This window comes from Xyrauchen texanus, chromosome 25, assembly GCF_025860055.1.
Source record: "Xyrauchen texanus isolate HMW12.3.18 chromosome 25, RBS_HiC_50CHRs, whole genome shotgun sequence".
Classification (NCBI taxonomy): Eukaryota; Metazoa; Chordata; class Actinopteri; order Cypriniformes; family Catostomidae; genus Xyrauchen; species Xyrauchen texanus.
The window spans coordinates 3923290-3939743 of NC_068300.1; the positions used below are offsets into that span (position 1 = coordinate 3923290).

At 41.5% G+C, this 16454-nt stretch overlaps 1 pseudogene; it reads right to left on the reverse strand.

Moving 5' to 3' along the window:
• LOC127618589 (zinc finger protein 665-like) overlaps nucleotides 1–11173 on the reverse strand; it is a 52051-nt pseudogene extending 40878 nt beyond the window's left edge.
• Nucleotides 11174–16454: the final 5281 nt, after the last annotated feature.

Consider the following 16454-nt stretch of genomic DNA (forward strand, 5'->3'; position numbering starts at 1 on the left):
AGTGTACACACGTTTACATAAACAGAATAGAGCACTGATCTATATATATAATTATATATTATAGTTATATATAGATCAGTGGAATAGAGGCCCTCTGCCATTCTGTGTTCTGCCTGTTGTTTTAATTAGTGGTGCTTGCAAAGCATCACTATTGTAATCTCACATACTTATTAGTGGTGCTTGCAAAGCATCACTATTGTAATCTCACATACTTATTATTTTTATTTTTATTTTTATTTTTATATCTCTTAACAAAACTTGGCACCTAACTCGTCCCGCACCGTTTGGCGTAGACCCACGAATGAGGTGTCAAATCGAACGACCTATTGAGGACACGTGTGCTATGACTTTTATAAGCGATCGGAGTACGGTATTTGCCCCAGGGGCAAAAAAGCGGCCGAAAAATCACATAGACTTAACATTGAGACAAACTTTGACGCGTCACAGCTCCAAGCGAGGATTTCGGTAGAAACGTGTGATTTGCCACATTTGAAGAGGCTGGCAGGCTCTGTAAGAGCATACCTCAATATGGGGTAAAAGTTGCACCCCTGGGGGCAGGAGCTGCCCAAAAATGCCCCAATTGACTTATAATGGTGTAGGACGGCCCATGAAATGAAAAGGCATAGGGATTTGTATTGAACATAGCTCTGGATCACAGTGTCATAGAGACGAGGGGTGGGCTCATTTTACTCAGACGACCAATCAGTCTCTCAGGATCATTGTGAAGCTATCAAGCCACGCCCTAGCAACCATTAAGAGCACCTTAGCAACAAGTCCCATAGACTTCTATTGAAACATATCAAAGGGATATCTCCGGATAGAAGTGTCATAGAAACACAAGGGTGGTCTCGTTTGACTCGGGACAGCAAACAGCCAATCATGCATCAAATCAACACTTCCTAGCCCCTCCCTAGCAACCATTGTCGAGCACCTTAACAACCAAAATCCATAGAGGGATATCTTCCATTCTGAATGTCACAGAGGCATGGGAGTTGGTTTATATCATTCATACTGACAAGCAGCCTTTGGAGATTCATGATTGGCAGCTGCCAAGCCACTCCCTAGCAACTAAACAGAGTACCCTAGCAACCGTTTAGCAGTAACTATATCTCTGCACCAGAAAATCAGAGAGACTTCTGGGTTGATTTATTTCAATCAGGATGGCAAGGAGACTTGATTAGTATCACTATGGTAACTGCCTAGCAACCAGATGGGGTTACCCTAGCAACCGAGTAACAAATCACATATCTCTGCATCAGAAAAACGTAGAGACTTCCGGGTTGACTTATTTCAATCAGGATGGAAAGGACACTTCATTAGTATCACTATGGTAACTGCCTAGCAACCAGATGGGCTTACCCTAGCAACCGAGTAACAAATCACATATCTCTGCATCACAAAAACATAGAGACTTCGGGTTGACTTATTTCAATCAGGCTGGCAAGGACACTTGATTAGTATCACTATGGTAACTGCCTAGCAACCAGATGGGGTTACCCTAGCAACCGAGTAACAAATCACATATCTCTGCACCACAAAATAGTACAGACCTCTGGGTTGATTTATTTCATTCAGGATGGCAAGGACACTTTATTACTATCACTATGGTAACTGCCTAGCAACCAGATGGGGTTACCCTAGCAACCAAGTAACAAATCACATATCTCTGCACCAGAAAATATCACAGACCTCTGGGTTGATTTATTTCACTCAGGATGGCAAGGACACTTGATTACTATCACTATGGTAACTGCCTAGCAACCAGATGGGGTTACCCTAGCAACCGAGTAACAAATCACATATCTCTGCACTAGAAAACAGTAGAGACTTCCGGGTTGACTTATTTTACTCAGGATGGCAAGGAGACTTCATTAGTATCACTATGGTAACTGCCTAGCAACCATATGGGGTTACCCTAGCAACCAAGTAACAAATCACATATCTCTGCATCAGAAAAACGTAGATACTTCTGGGTTGGTTTATTTCAATCAGGATGGCAAAGACACTTGATTATGATCACTATGGTAACTGCCTAGCAACAAGGAGGGGTTACCCTAGCAACCGAGTAACAAATCACATATCTCTGCACCAGAAAATTGAAGAGAATTCTGGGTTGATTTATTTTAATCAGGATGGCCAGGAGACTTGATTAGTATCACTATGGTAACTGCCTAGAAACCAGATGGGGTTAACCTAGCAACCGAGTAACAAATCACATATCTTTCCACCAGAAATTTGTAGAGATTTCCGGGTTGACTTATTTCACTCAGGATGGCAAGGAGACTTCATTACTATCACTATGGTAACTGCCTAGCAACCATATGGGGTTACCCTAGCAACCAAGTAACAAATCACATATCTCTGCATCAGAAAAGCGTACAGACTTCTGGGTTGGTTTATTTCACTCAGGATGGCAAGGAGACCTGATTACTATCACTATGGTAACTGCCTAGCAACCAGATGGGGTTACCCTAGCAACCGAGTAACAAATCACATATCTCTGCACTACAAAACAGTAGAGACTTCCGGGTTGACTTATTTTACTCAGGATGGCAAGGACACTTCATTAGTATCACTATGGTAACTGCCTAGCAACCATATGGGGTTACCCTAGCAACCAAGTAACAAATCACATATCTCTGCATCAGAAAAACGTAGATACTTCTGGGTTGGTTTATTTCAATCAGGATGGCAAAGACACTTGATTATGATCACTATGGTAACTGCCTAGCAACAAGGAGGGGTTACCCTAGCAACCGCAGTAACAAATCACATATCTCTGCACCAGAAAATTGAAGAGAATTCTGGGTTGATTTATTTTAATCAGGATGGCCAGGAGACTTGATTAGTATCACTATGGTAACTGCCTAGCAACCAGATGGGCTTACCCTAGCAACAGAGTAACAAATCACATATCTCTGCATCACAAAAACATACAGACTTCCGGTTTGACTTATTTCAATCAGGATGGCAAGGACACTTGATTAGTATCACTATGGTGACTGCCTAGCAACCACATGGGGTTACCCTAGCAACCTACTAACAAATCACATATTTCTGCACCAGAACATTATACAGACTTCTGGGTTGATTTATTTATGACCACAATTTCTGTTCTTTTCAAGCAGGCTATTTGATCGAGTTTTGCCACGGCAAGCACCACTCACATTTTCTTCAGGAAATGTACCTATCTAGTTATTTTTATTATTTTTATTTTTATTTTTTATATCTCTTAACAAAACTTCGGCACCTAACTCGTCCCGCACCGTTTGGCGTAGACCCACGAATGAGGTGTCAAATCGAACGACCTATTGAGGACACGTGTGCTATGACTTTTATAAGTCGATCGGGTACGGTATTTGCCCCAGGGGCAAAAAAGCGCCGAAAAATCCCATAGACTTAACATTGAGACAAACTTTGACGCGTCACAGCTCCAAGCGAGGATTTCAGTAGAAGCGTGTGATTTGCCACATTTGAAGAGGCTGGCAGGCTCTGTAAGAGCATACCTCAATATGGGGTAAAAGTTGCACCCCTGGGGGCAGGAGCTGCCCAAAAATGCCCCAATTGACTTATAATGGTGTAGGACGGCCCATGAAATGAAAAGGCATAGGGATTTGTATTGAACATAGCTCTGGATCACAGTGTCATAGAGACGAGGGGTGGGCTCATTTTACTCAGACGACCAATCAGTCTCTCAGGATCATTGTGAAGCTATCAAGCCACGCCCTAGCAACCATTAAGAGCACCTTAGCAACAAGTCCCATACACTTCTATTGAAACAGATCAAAGGGATATCTCCGGATAGAAGTGTCATAGAAACACAAGGGTGGTCTCGTTTGACTCGGAACAGCAAACAGCCAATCATGCATCAAATCAACACTTCCTAGCCCCTCCCTAGCAACCATTGTCAAGCACCTTAACAACCAAAATCCATAGAGGGATATCTTCCATTCTGAATGTCACAGAGGCATGGGAGTTGGTTTATATCATTCATACTGACAAGCAGCCTTTGGAGATTCATGATTGGCAGCTGCCAAGCCACTCCCTAGCAACTACACAGAGTACCCTAGCAACCGCTTAGCAGTAACTATATCTCTGCACCAGAAAATCAGAGAGACTTCTGGGTTGATTTATTTCAATCAGGATGGCAAGGACACTTGATTAGTATCACTATGGTAACTGCCTAGCAACCAGATGGGGTTACCCTAGCAACCGAGTAACAAATCACATATCTCTGCATCAGAAAAGCGTAGAGACTTCCGGGTTGACTTATTTCAATCAGGATGGAAAGGAGACTTCATTAGTATCACTATGGTAACTGCCTAGCAACCAGATGGGCTTACCCTAGCAACCGAGTAACAAATCACATATCTCTGCATCACAAAAACATAGAGACTTCCGGGTTGACTTATTTCAATCAGGATGGCAAGGACACTTGATTAGTATCACTATGGTAACTGCCTAGCAACCACATGGGGTTACCCTAGCAACCGAGTAACAAATCACATATCTCTGCACCAGAAAACAGTACAGATTTTTGGGTTGACTTATTTCACTCAGGATGGAAAGGAGCCATGTATTGTATTACCTTGCTAACTGCATAGCAACCACATGGGCTTACCCTAGCAACCTAGTAACAAATCACATATTTCTGCACCAGAAAATTATACAGACTTCTGGGTTGATTTATTTATGACCACAATTTCTGTTCTTTTCAAGCAGGCTATTTGACGAGTTTTGCCACGGCAAGCACCACTCACATTTTCTTCAGGAAATGTACCTATCTAGTTAAAATTACTGTTGCATATTTAAACTTTTTGAAAGATGCTAGCTCAGTTCATTACTTGACTGTTGTTTTGCATATAATAGTTTTCTAAAACTTTACATTATTTGGATGATTGTTAATAAAATCTGTAAAATTAGATTTTTACAGAACTGAAAGAAGAAGAATATTTAATAGGTAAAAATTTCGGTTTCGGTTTTCGGCCAAGTGCATCCTGGATTTTCGGTTTCGGTTTCAGCCCAGAATTTTCATTTCGGTGCATCCCTAGTAATAAGTGATTTTCACTGTTAATTGTATTATGTATTGCTTTATGTGCTATTATGTATTTATGTATTTGAACAACAGGCGTTCACGTATGATAAAGCCGCACATAGCGGGGGGTCAAGCGCCCAACCGGAGAGAGTGGTAAGGGGCGCTTACACCTAAGCTAAATTAAGTTAACACCTGTTTCTAATTCCAGTGATCATGGGGAGAGTGGCATAAAAGCAGCCACACAACCAGCAGACGGGAAGAGAGCATGGGTCCAGAAGGTTATGATTGTGAAGCAAAAGAGTTTATTATTGTGAAGCAAAAGAGTTTATTATTGTGAGCTGAAGAGAGTATTGTGTGAGGCTGTGAGCGCTGAAGTGTGGTCATTACCTGTGAGTGGAGTAACCTGCCTCCCGTGTCCTTCTTATCGGCCACCCTCAAACCCTCATATAGTATTAAAACAAAGGGTCAGATGTGTAACCCATTTTTTTTTTTTTTATGATAATGATAAAATTGTATCTTCCCTGAATTAATAACACTAAAATGATCCATTTCATTGGGCATTTAATGATATTTGTTATCTTATTTACATGTACATTTCTAATATACATTAATAAAAAAAAAATGTTTAAATCAGCTTTGAAGTTAAAACATGAAAATATAAAAATGTGCCATAAATTGGAGACATATTCATGCCATCTTGTGAACAATATATTAATAACATGTCTCATCATACCAGTAACAGCCAGTAGATCTCCATCCCTGAATTGGCTACATCACTCTACCATCTCCTCTCTGCCAATAGCTAGTGTGTGGTGGGCGTTCTGGCGCACTATGGCTGCCGTCGCATCATCCAGGTGGATGCTGCACACTGGTGGTGGTTGAGGATATTCCCCCTGTACTATGTAAAGCGCTTTAAGTGCCTAGAAAAGTGCTATATAAATGTAAGGAATTATTATTATTATTATTATTATTTGTCAAAGTTCAGCATTTTAAAATTGATTGAGAAGTGTCAGTTTTTGCAGTTAATGTCGTCAAATCTGCCATGGTTTTACATAGAAAAGATTGAGATCTAGGAAATTGTGTCCAGTGTGCATTAACCTGCTGAAAGAGCCCACACAGGGCTCGACAAAAAGGACTGCTCAATGGCCGGGGGCAACTGTGAGAGCGAGTCGGGCCAGTGCTGCATTTATAACATTAGTACAAGAAAACAGAAAGCAGTTTGTTTAGAACATTCAACACACTACTTTGCCATCCCCACCACCACCTGACACATCACTGACAACAGTCGTCTTCGCCACATTTTTTACTAATAAGGTTACAACCATCAGCATTAAATTCACAGCACCACACCCCATTAAACAGCGGTCATCAGTATGAAACTCTTCTGTCTCTACATTCTCTCCTCTGACTGACACTGAGGTCTCTAAACTCCTCCTCTCAAATCACCCCACCACCTGTTCTCTTGACCCCATTCCTTCTCACCTTCTCCAGGCCATCTCTCCATCCATCCTACCTGCACTCACACACATAATCAACACGTCTCTACTTACAGGCACTTTCCCCATTACATTTAAGCAGGCTTGAGTAACCCCGCTGCTGAAGAAACCTGCACTTGACCCCACACAAATAGAACACTACAGACCAGTCTCTCTCATCCCATTCATGGCAAAAACACTTGAAAGGGCAGTTTTCAATCAAATCTCTGCCCATCTCTCACAGAACAAACTGCTGAATGACATTCAGTCAGGCTTCAAAAGTGGATACTCCACTGAGACTGCCCTGCTGTGTGTCACTGAGTCTCTGATATGGGTCTTACAGGAACTGTGCTTGACTGGTTTAACTCCTATCTCTAAGGTAGGTCCTTCAAGGTAGCCTGGAGAGGTGAGGTATCCAAGCCACATCAACTACTTACTGGGGTACATCAGGGATCAGTGCTTGGGCCACTTCTCTTCTCTAAATACACAACATCACTGGGAACCATCATTCAGGCACATGGTTTCTCATACCACTGCTACGCCGTTGACACACAACTCTACTTGTCTTTCCAGCCCAACGACACCACAGTGACTGCTCGAATCTCTGCCTGACTGGCAGACATTTCGGCCTGGATGAAGGAACACCACCTGCAACTCAATCCAGCCAAAACATAACCCCTAGTCTTTCCAGCCAACCCTGCTGTTGAACACAAAATCACCATGCAGCTGGGTTCGACTACAGTAATGCCTTCAAAAATGGTCAGAAATCTAGGAGAAACCATTGATAAACTAAATTTCATGGACCAGATCTTAAAGACTGCAAGATCATGTAGATTTACACTCTACAACATCAGGAAGATAAGACCATTCCTATCTGAACATGCCACACAACTGCTTTTTCAGTCACTTGTCATAACTAGACTGGACTACTTATACTCTCTAAATGCTGGCCTCCCTGCATGTGCAATTAGACCTCTGCAAATGATCCAGAATGCAGCAGCATGTCTGGTCTTCAATGAACCAAAGAGAGCACATGTTACACCACTCCTTGTCTCTCTCCACTGGCTACTGGTTGATGCAAGTATCAAATTCAAGGCTCTGATGCTGGAATACAGAACAGTCACTGGGACTGCTCCAACATACCCAAAATAATTTCTGCAGAGCTACACACCCACTAGAACCCAGCTATGGAACGTCGCCTTTTTGTACCAACATAAAGAGGCACCAAAACACTATCTCAGACTTTCAGCTTCATCATACCACTTGGTGGAATGACCTTCCCAACTCCATCCATGAAGCAGACTCTCTCTCTGTCTTCATCACCTCCCCAGGTAAATGGCACACACGTACAAGGCCGTCCCAAGTAATGTAAAAGAAAACGGGACTCATTGGACCAGGTGACGTTCTTCCACTGCTTCAAGGCCCAGTTCTGATGCTAGCGTGCCCATTGTAGGTTCTTTCGATGGTGGACGGGGGTCATCATGGGCACTCTGACCTGTATTCGGCTATGCAGCCCCATACGCAGCAGGGTGTGATGCACTGTGTGTTGTGACACATTCTTACCATAACCAAACCATCATTACAATTTTGTGTGACTTTTGCCACAGTAGACATTCAGACCAGATGGGATAGCCTTCCTTGCCCTTGTGTATTGATGAGCCTTGGGCGTCCAACAACCTTTTGCCGGATTGTGGTTTGTCTCTCCTCAGAATACTGTAGGTAGGTACTCACCACTGCTTACAGGGAGCACCCCACAAGCCTTGCCATTTCAGAGATACTCTGACCCAGTCATCTGGCTATAACAATTTGGCAATTGTCAATATTGCTCAGGTCTTTACTCCTGCCTGAATTCAACAAGTTGACCACGAGAACTGATTGTTCACTTACCATCTAATCTACCCAGACCATGACATGTGGCCTTGTTAGGAGAATCACAACCTTTTTGTTGTTAACCATTTTTATGGATAACCATAAGGCCCTTCTCCCCCGATCTCTCAGTTTGGCCGGGCGGTCAGCTCTATGAAGAGTCCTGGTGGTTCCCTGGTGCCACTGTGCTCTTTGGGACCATCAATGCAGCAGAAAGTTTTCTGTACCCTTCCCCAGATCTGTGCCTCGATACAATCCTGTCTCGGAGGTCTACAGACAATTCCTCGGACTGCATGGCTAGGTTTGTACTCTGACGTGCACTGTTTACTATGGGACCTCATGGGACAGGTGTGTGCCTTTCCAAATCTGAATTTTACCATGCAATCAAGTTGTAGAAACATCTCAAGGATGATCAGTGGAAACAGGATGCACCTGAGCTCAATTTTGAGTGTCATGGCAAAGGGTGTGAATACTTATGTACTTATGTAATACTTATGTGATTTTTTTCCGTTTTTTTTATTTTTAATAAATTTGCAAAGATTTTAAACAAACTTCTTTCACGTTGTCATTATGGGGCATTGTTTGTAGAATTTTGAGGAAAATAATGAATTGAATAAATTTTGGAATAAGGCTGTAACATAACAAAATTTGGAAAAAGTGAAGTGATGTGAATACTTTCCGGATGCACTGTGTGTATATATATTTATATATACACTCACCTAAAGGATTATTAGGAACACCATACTAATACTGTGTTTGACCCTCTTTCGCCTTCAGAACTGCCTTAATTCTACGTGGCATTGATTCAACAAGGTGCTGAAAGCATTCTTTAGAAATGTTGGCCCATATTGATAGGATAGCATCTTGCAGTTGATGGAGATTTGTGGGATGCACATCCAGGGCACGAAGCTCCCGTTCCACCACATCCCAAAGATGCTCTATTGGGTTGAGATCTGGTGACTGTGGGGGCCATTTTAGTACAGTGAACTCATTGTCGTGTTCAAGAAACCAATTTGAAATGATTCGAGCTTTGTGACATGGTGCATTATCCTGCTGGAAGTAGCCATCAGAGGATGGGTACATGGTGGCCATAAAGGGATGGACATGGTCAGAAACAATGCTCAGGTAGGTCGTGGCATTTAAACGATGCCCAATTGGCACTAAGGGGCCTAAAGTGTGCCAAGAAAACATCCCCCACACCATTACACCACCACCACCATCCTGCACTGTGGTAACAAGGTATGATGGATCCATGTTCACATTCTGTTTACGCCAAATTCTGACTCTACCATCTGAATGTCTCAACAGAAATCGAGACTCATCAGACCAGGCAACATTTTTCCAGTCTTCAACTGTCCAATTTTGGTGAGCTCTTGCAAATTGTAGCCTCTTTTTCCTATTTGTAGTGGAGATGAGTGGTACCCGGTGGGGTCTTCTGCTGTTGTAGCCCATCCGCCTCAAGGTTGTGCGTGTTGTGGCTTCACAAATGCTTTGCTGCATACCTCGGTTGTAACGAGTGGTTATTTCAGGCAAAGTTGCTTTTCTATCAGCTTGAATCAGACGGCCCATTCTCCTCTGACCTCTAGCATCAACAAGGCATTTTCGCCCACAGGACTGCCGCATACCGGATGTTTTTCCCTTTTCACACAATTCTTTGTAAACCCTAGAAATGGTTGTGCGTGAAAATCCCAGTAACTGAGCAGATTGTGAAATACTCAGACCGGCCCGTCTGGCACCAACAACCATGCCACGCTCAATATTGCTTAAATCACCTTTCTTTCCCATTCTGACATTCAGTTTGTAGTTCAGGAGATTGTCTTGACCAGGACCACACCCCTAAATGCATTGAAGCAACTGCCATGTGATTGGTTGATTAGATAATTGCTTTAATGAGAAATTGAACAGGTGTTCCTAATAATCCTTTAGGTGAGTGCATATTCCATCACGTTCATTATGATCACAAAATTCTGGCCTGTTAATAGTTCCTAGAATATCAAAACCCACAAAAGGAGGAAGATCCTGCTCATATTTGTCTCCTAAACTATGAAATTGTCTCCCTAACGCAGTTCGAAATGCAGACACACTCCCTCAGTTTAATTCTAGACTAAAGACTCATCTATTTAGCCAGGCATACATCTAATTTATTCTTCAACACACAATTAGGTTGCTTTAGATAGGTCTGCAGAAACCAGAAACATTTATCATGATCCATAACTGTGCAATAAATTGAATGGCATCTATGCTAACATTATTTTATTTGTTTCCCTCTCTCAACTTCGGGACTCCTATCCTGATGTCACCAGAACCGGCTGGATCCAGCTCCATTCCTGCTTGGTGTTGGACTCCACTGCTACATGTCTCTGAGTGATGACAACTAATAGCAGCCGGTGTCAGCCCAACATAACTTCAGTCTATTACGATGGACTTTAATTGAACTGATGCCAACTCCAACCATAAGACATGGGATACTTCATATGCCATTTACTGAACCTTAGATTTCCAACAAAAATCTATGCATCACCGGTATAACTTTGTTTTTCTATTTTATGGTTGACATTTCTTTGAAATTGCAAAAAATTTTAAAAACATTTGAGAACGTTTTAATGCGACTTTTGAGTGATGTAGCCGTCTTTCTTGAAACAGATTCTGACATGACGGTCAATTGTCATAAATATTTAAAACATTACAGGAAGAAACATACCTGAAGAAATAAAAACATCATCTCTCTGTTGTTCCTCTGCTGTGTTTTCTCCTCTCATCTTCATCAGATTCCTGCAGTCCAGCAGCTTTACTGAACACATCTTCACTGGTATCTGCATCATCTGCTGTTCTCCAGCATTACAGACAGAAGTCAGAGACTCTGTGGAGGTTTGAACATCATCATCATCATCATCATCTTCTCTCTGTTGTTCCTCTGCTGTGTTTTCTTCTTTTATCTCCTCCAGCTTCACTTCATTCTTCACTGGTATCTGCAGCATCTGCTGTTCTCCAGCATTACAGACAGGAGTCAGAGACTCTGTGGAGGTTTGAACATTATCATCATAATCATCTTCTTCTTCTCTCTGTTGTTCCTCTGCTGTGTTTTCTTCTTTTATCTCCTCCAGCTTCACTTCAATCTTCACTGGTATCTGCAGCATCTGCTGTTCTCCAGCATTAGAGTCAGAAGTCAGAGACTCTGTTGGGGTTTGATCACCCTGATCACCGTCAGTAGAACAGAGTAAAGTTAGCTGTGAGTCCTGTGTGTCTCTGGATCTCTGTTCAGAGAGATTGTCCAGCAGTCGCTGTGGTGTGGACTGATCTCTGCCGCTCCACACTGAATCCTGACATTCTGTGGAGGTCCCATCAGTCACACACACTGAAGATTGACAGGAAACCTTTTCCAGCTCCTGACAAACACAACACAATCACATCTGATATCACATCATTTGAAAGCTTACAATCTCAACTTTAAGGATGAAATGAATGTTTAACCTGTAACCTGTCGTCTCTCTCCATCAGTTTTGTCTTCAGTGACGTCACCTCTTTCTTCAGATGAGAGATTTCTGTGATGAAATCATCAATATCCAGCATGGACAGATCAGTTCCTACTGATTTACAGCAGATCACATCCACCTGCTCTCTCATGATGAATATCTGAACACAAAAACGTCATCATTACAATGAACTGACATTCATCAAACTCAAAAACATTATTATAAGATTATAAACAGCTCTGTTAAATAACTTTGTTAGCCTATAAATATAAATGTGTGCTTGGAGTTTGGTTTCATTTTTCACATATACTCACCTTCATTGAACTCATTTACAACCAGCCGATGAATTTAACGAGCTCATTTATCAGAAATTAAACATGATATTCTCAGATTTCTGCTTGTTTCTCCTGAAATTGAATATTATGAAGCATCCGTCACAAAACTGTTACATACAGCGATAATAAGATTATTTTCCGATCATTAAAAATTAACATGGACAGAAAAATACACATCAAAACAAATATATATCCCACAAATCAAGTTAAACACATTGAACACATACAGAAATGAGTTCTTTCATCTTCTTGTGTTTAATGGGGCTTTTCCATCTCCTACTGGACTGGAGTGTGGATACGTTTGGGAAAACTAATTTTGGGTTTTATTGTTACATTTCGGTGACTTTGGGAGCCGTTTTTTTTTTTTAGTTCAATTTTACAATTGAATTTATTAAATGATTGTAACAATTGCCAGAATAAGCTTTTTTATTTCATAATGCAGTTGTGATGTCGATGCTTTAGATAAGATGTTTGTTTAAAATAGAATATCAGGAATGTATCATATATGTAAAACCTGATATTACACCACAAACATTTTTCTTTAATAGCTGTGCACACCGCATTTATACATTGATGGATTGTCCTTATACTAAGACCGAAAGTTTCCCCATGACGATTCACTTTCGGGTCGGAACCGGTGGCAACCTGCGACAGGCGTAACATCAGGACCAATATTACAGTCCTATCAGAAGGGTAACTGTTCCCTTTTGATTGCAATTCCTCGACTTCTGATTGCATTTATTTGTGAAATTAAAATGCCAGTAAGCTGGCCAATTTCAATGCATTGTCTCAATAATCTCCCCATTTTACCAAAACTTCAGGGGAAAAAACATTAGGGACATCTGGGAGGCAAAAGGTACACAATTATCGGTAATCCAAAACTTATATGACAAAGTGTTTTTTTAAGCACGACGTCATCACGCACACCATTTTTATCAATAAAAGGCCACTTAAATGGCGCTAAGCACAACGGGTAATTTCAAAACAGCGTGAAAAGTGGATGGAAACTAGATTATTGACAAGCACTATATTTTAATACATTGGAACCATTTAAAAAAGCATAATTGTAAAACAATTTCGGGTGGTCTGGGTAGCTTAGCGAGAACTGACGCTGACTACCATTCCTAGAGTCGCAAGTTTGAATCCAGTGTGTGCTGAGTGACTCCAGCCAGGTCTCCTAAGCAACCAATTGGTCCGGTTGCTAGGGAGTGTAGAGTCACATGGGGTAACCTCCTTGTGGTTGCTATAATGTGGTTCGCTCTCAGTGGGGCACGTGGTGAGTTGTGCGGATTGACGGCAACTGAGATTCTTCCTCCGTCACCCAGATTGAGGCGAGTCACTACGCCACAACGAGGACTTGGAGCGCATTGGGCATTTTCAAAAATTCAACCTCTATCTGGACTGACATTGATCAAGATTTGTGTTAAATTTACCATGATTTTACTACAGTATCCATATTTTAAATATCATATTCAAAGTGACACCATAGACTATTAATAAAACAGGAAAATAAAAACTGTGGTTAATTTTGTGTTATTATTGTTTGACCACAAATATCATAGTTTAACTGGTTACTGTAGTAGTTTAATCACGGTATTTGAAGTAAAACCATAATAAATCACAAGATTAACCATGATAAATCTATAGTCAAATAAAAACACACTGAAGCCTAAAACAAACATACAATAGAAAATCATGGCTTTACTATAGTAGTTACCATGACAGTGTAATGTTTTGTAATGTGATGTTTTTGCTCTGAAACATGGTTTTACTATAGTAATATTGTAGTAAACATGACTGAGGTGGGACATGTTTGTTTTAGTTTCTTTTGGGACCAAAACCATGTTTTAATATAGATTATTCATGGTTAATCTTGTGATTACTTTGGTTTTATTACAAATACAATGATTAAACTACCTCAGAAATCACAGTTAAACTACAGTTATTGTAGAAAACCCATAATAATCACAAAATTATGTTTATTAAACCACAGTATTCGGTTTCCTGTAGTACTATATTTTCACTACGAATATCATGGTTAAAATATGGTTACTGTAGTAAAATCGTGGTTAATTTATAGCGAGAGACAGTAAAACTATTTCAGAAAACAAATTGCCGCTGAAGGGGCTCCGAAGTTTTTTGTTTGTTTCTCCTGAAACTGAATATTTTAAAGAGTCCGTCACAAAACCGCCACAAACGACGATAATAATCTTCTATTACGATCATTAAAACGCCAAAGAGACAAAAACAACATGCTCAGAACACAACCTCACAAACACAACCTCACAAATGAAGTTAAACGCATTCAAACACTTACAGATAAAATCTTCTTCTTCTCGTGTTTAATGGCGCTTTTGCGTCTCCTACTGGACTGGAGGACGCGTTTGAGAAAACTCATTTTGAGTTTTATTGTTCAGTTCTGGTGACTTTGGGAGAATAAAGAAAATTCTCTGCTATTTTATATATATATAAACAAAAAAATAGCAGAGAATTGTTTTTATTTAATACAATTTTTATTATTATTGTCACTTTTTCCTTGACCCTACAATGCATATTACATGCCATCCCATTTGCCTCATCTATCTTTTTTATTGATTCATCTATTAAATACAGAACAGCAAAACATACAAACCGAATCAATTTTTATCCCTCACTACTTAGCACATATGCTAATCACACACATCCACTACACCTCTCTCTCCACTGTCCCTTCCCGAAGGTGCCCTGCAAAAAAGACAAAAACAGGTCTAAACTCCCCGGTCTTCTGGATGCCCCCTCCTCAAAAGCTGCCACTCTGGCCATCTCTGAACACCACTCCTGAAATGGGGGCACTCCAGCCAACTTCCAACTCCTTAAAATGATCTGACTGGCAATCATAATACTAGTTAGGACCCAGTTTTTCACGTTTTTATTCTCCAAATTAATGACCACCCCATCTCTTTAAATACAGAGTCTGGGGCAAAATCAAATCTGAGAGCCCAATACCTCAAACATAAAACTCTGAATCCTCATCCAAAATTCTTGGATCATAACACATTCCCAGAAGACATGGGTTGTGTCTCCATCCTCTGATTGGCATTGCCAGCAGGTGGGTGTGGTTTTAAAACCAAGCCTATACAATCTAGGGGGGTCCAATAGAATCTATTACACATCCAAGTCGGATGGTCCTGGCCAGCCAGCGAGACGGGTTGGGAAGTGAAAGCCATGCATTCAAGCTCCGTGCTAGGGGCACTAAAGGGACGATTATTTTTTATGTACCCGGCGGGGCGGAGCAGCGGGGCGGAGCAGGTAGTACGGCATCGGGAGGCGAAAGTGCGTCCCAAGGCTCTGGTGCTGAGAAAAGACTCGAAGCACTTACCTTGCTCCGCACACCCGGCAGGGGGTGGGTTAGTGACTGAGGAGGAGGTCCGGTGACGGCGTCCTCCAGACTCGTCAGAAACGGCCGGCTGGGGGAGAGTCGCGGCTTGGCTGGAGGTGGGGTGTCCTTGTCCAGGGGACTGTTGAGGTCTGGCGGCAGAGTGCCGCGAGAAAGGCATTTGCGGGCCAGGTGACCCAGAGGCAAAGGAAATAGCTCTTTTATTGAAAATGTGGGTACCGCAGCCCCGCTTTCTGAGGGGTGCGGCAAATGAAATAAACTCAAACAAGGATTCTCCTCCCGGCCATCCACCAGTCGCTGTGGTGTGGACTGATCTCTGCCGCTCCACACTGAATCCTGACATTCTGTGGCAGTCCCATCAGTCACACACACTGAAGATTGACAGGAAACTTTTTCCAGCTCCTGACAAACACAACACAATCACATCTGTACCGTTCATCATATCACATCATTAAAAAGCTTACAATCTCAACTTTAAGGATGAAATGAATGTTTAACCTGTAACCTGTCATCTCTCTCCATCAGTGTTGTCTTCAGTGACGTCACCTCTTTCTTCAGCTGAGAGATTTCTGTGATGAAATCATCAATATCCAGCATGGACCACCTGCTGTCTCATAATGAATATCTGAACACAAAAACATCATCATTAGAATGAACTGACATTCATCAAACCCAAAAACATTATTATAGGATTATAAACAGCTCTGTTAAATAACTTTGTTTCTGATATGATAGCCTATAAATATAAATGTGTGCTTGGAGTTTGGTTTCATTTTTCACATATACTCACCTTCATTGAACTCATTTACTTTCTGGATCACTCGCTTTCTGAGGGGTGCGGCAAATGAAATAAACTCAAACAAGGATTCTCCTCCCGGCCATCCACTGGGGGAC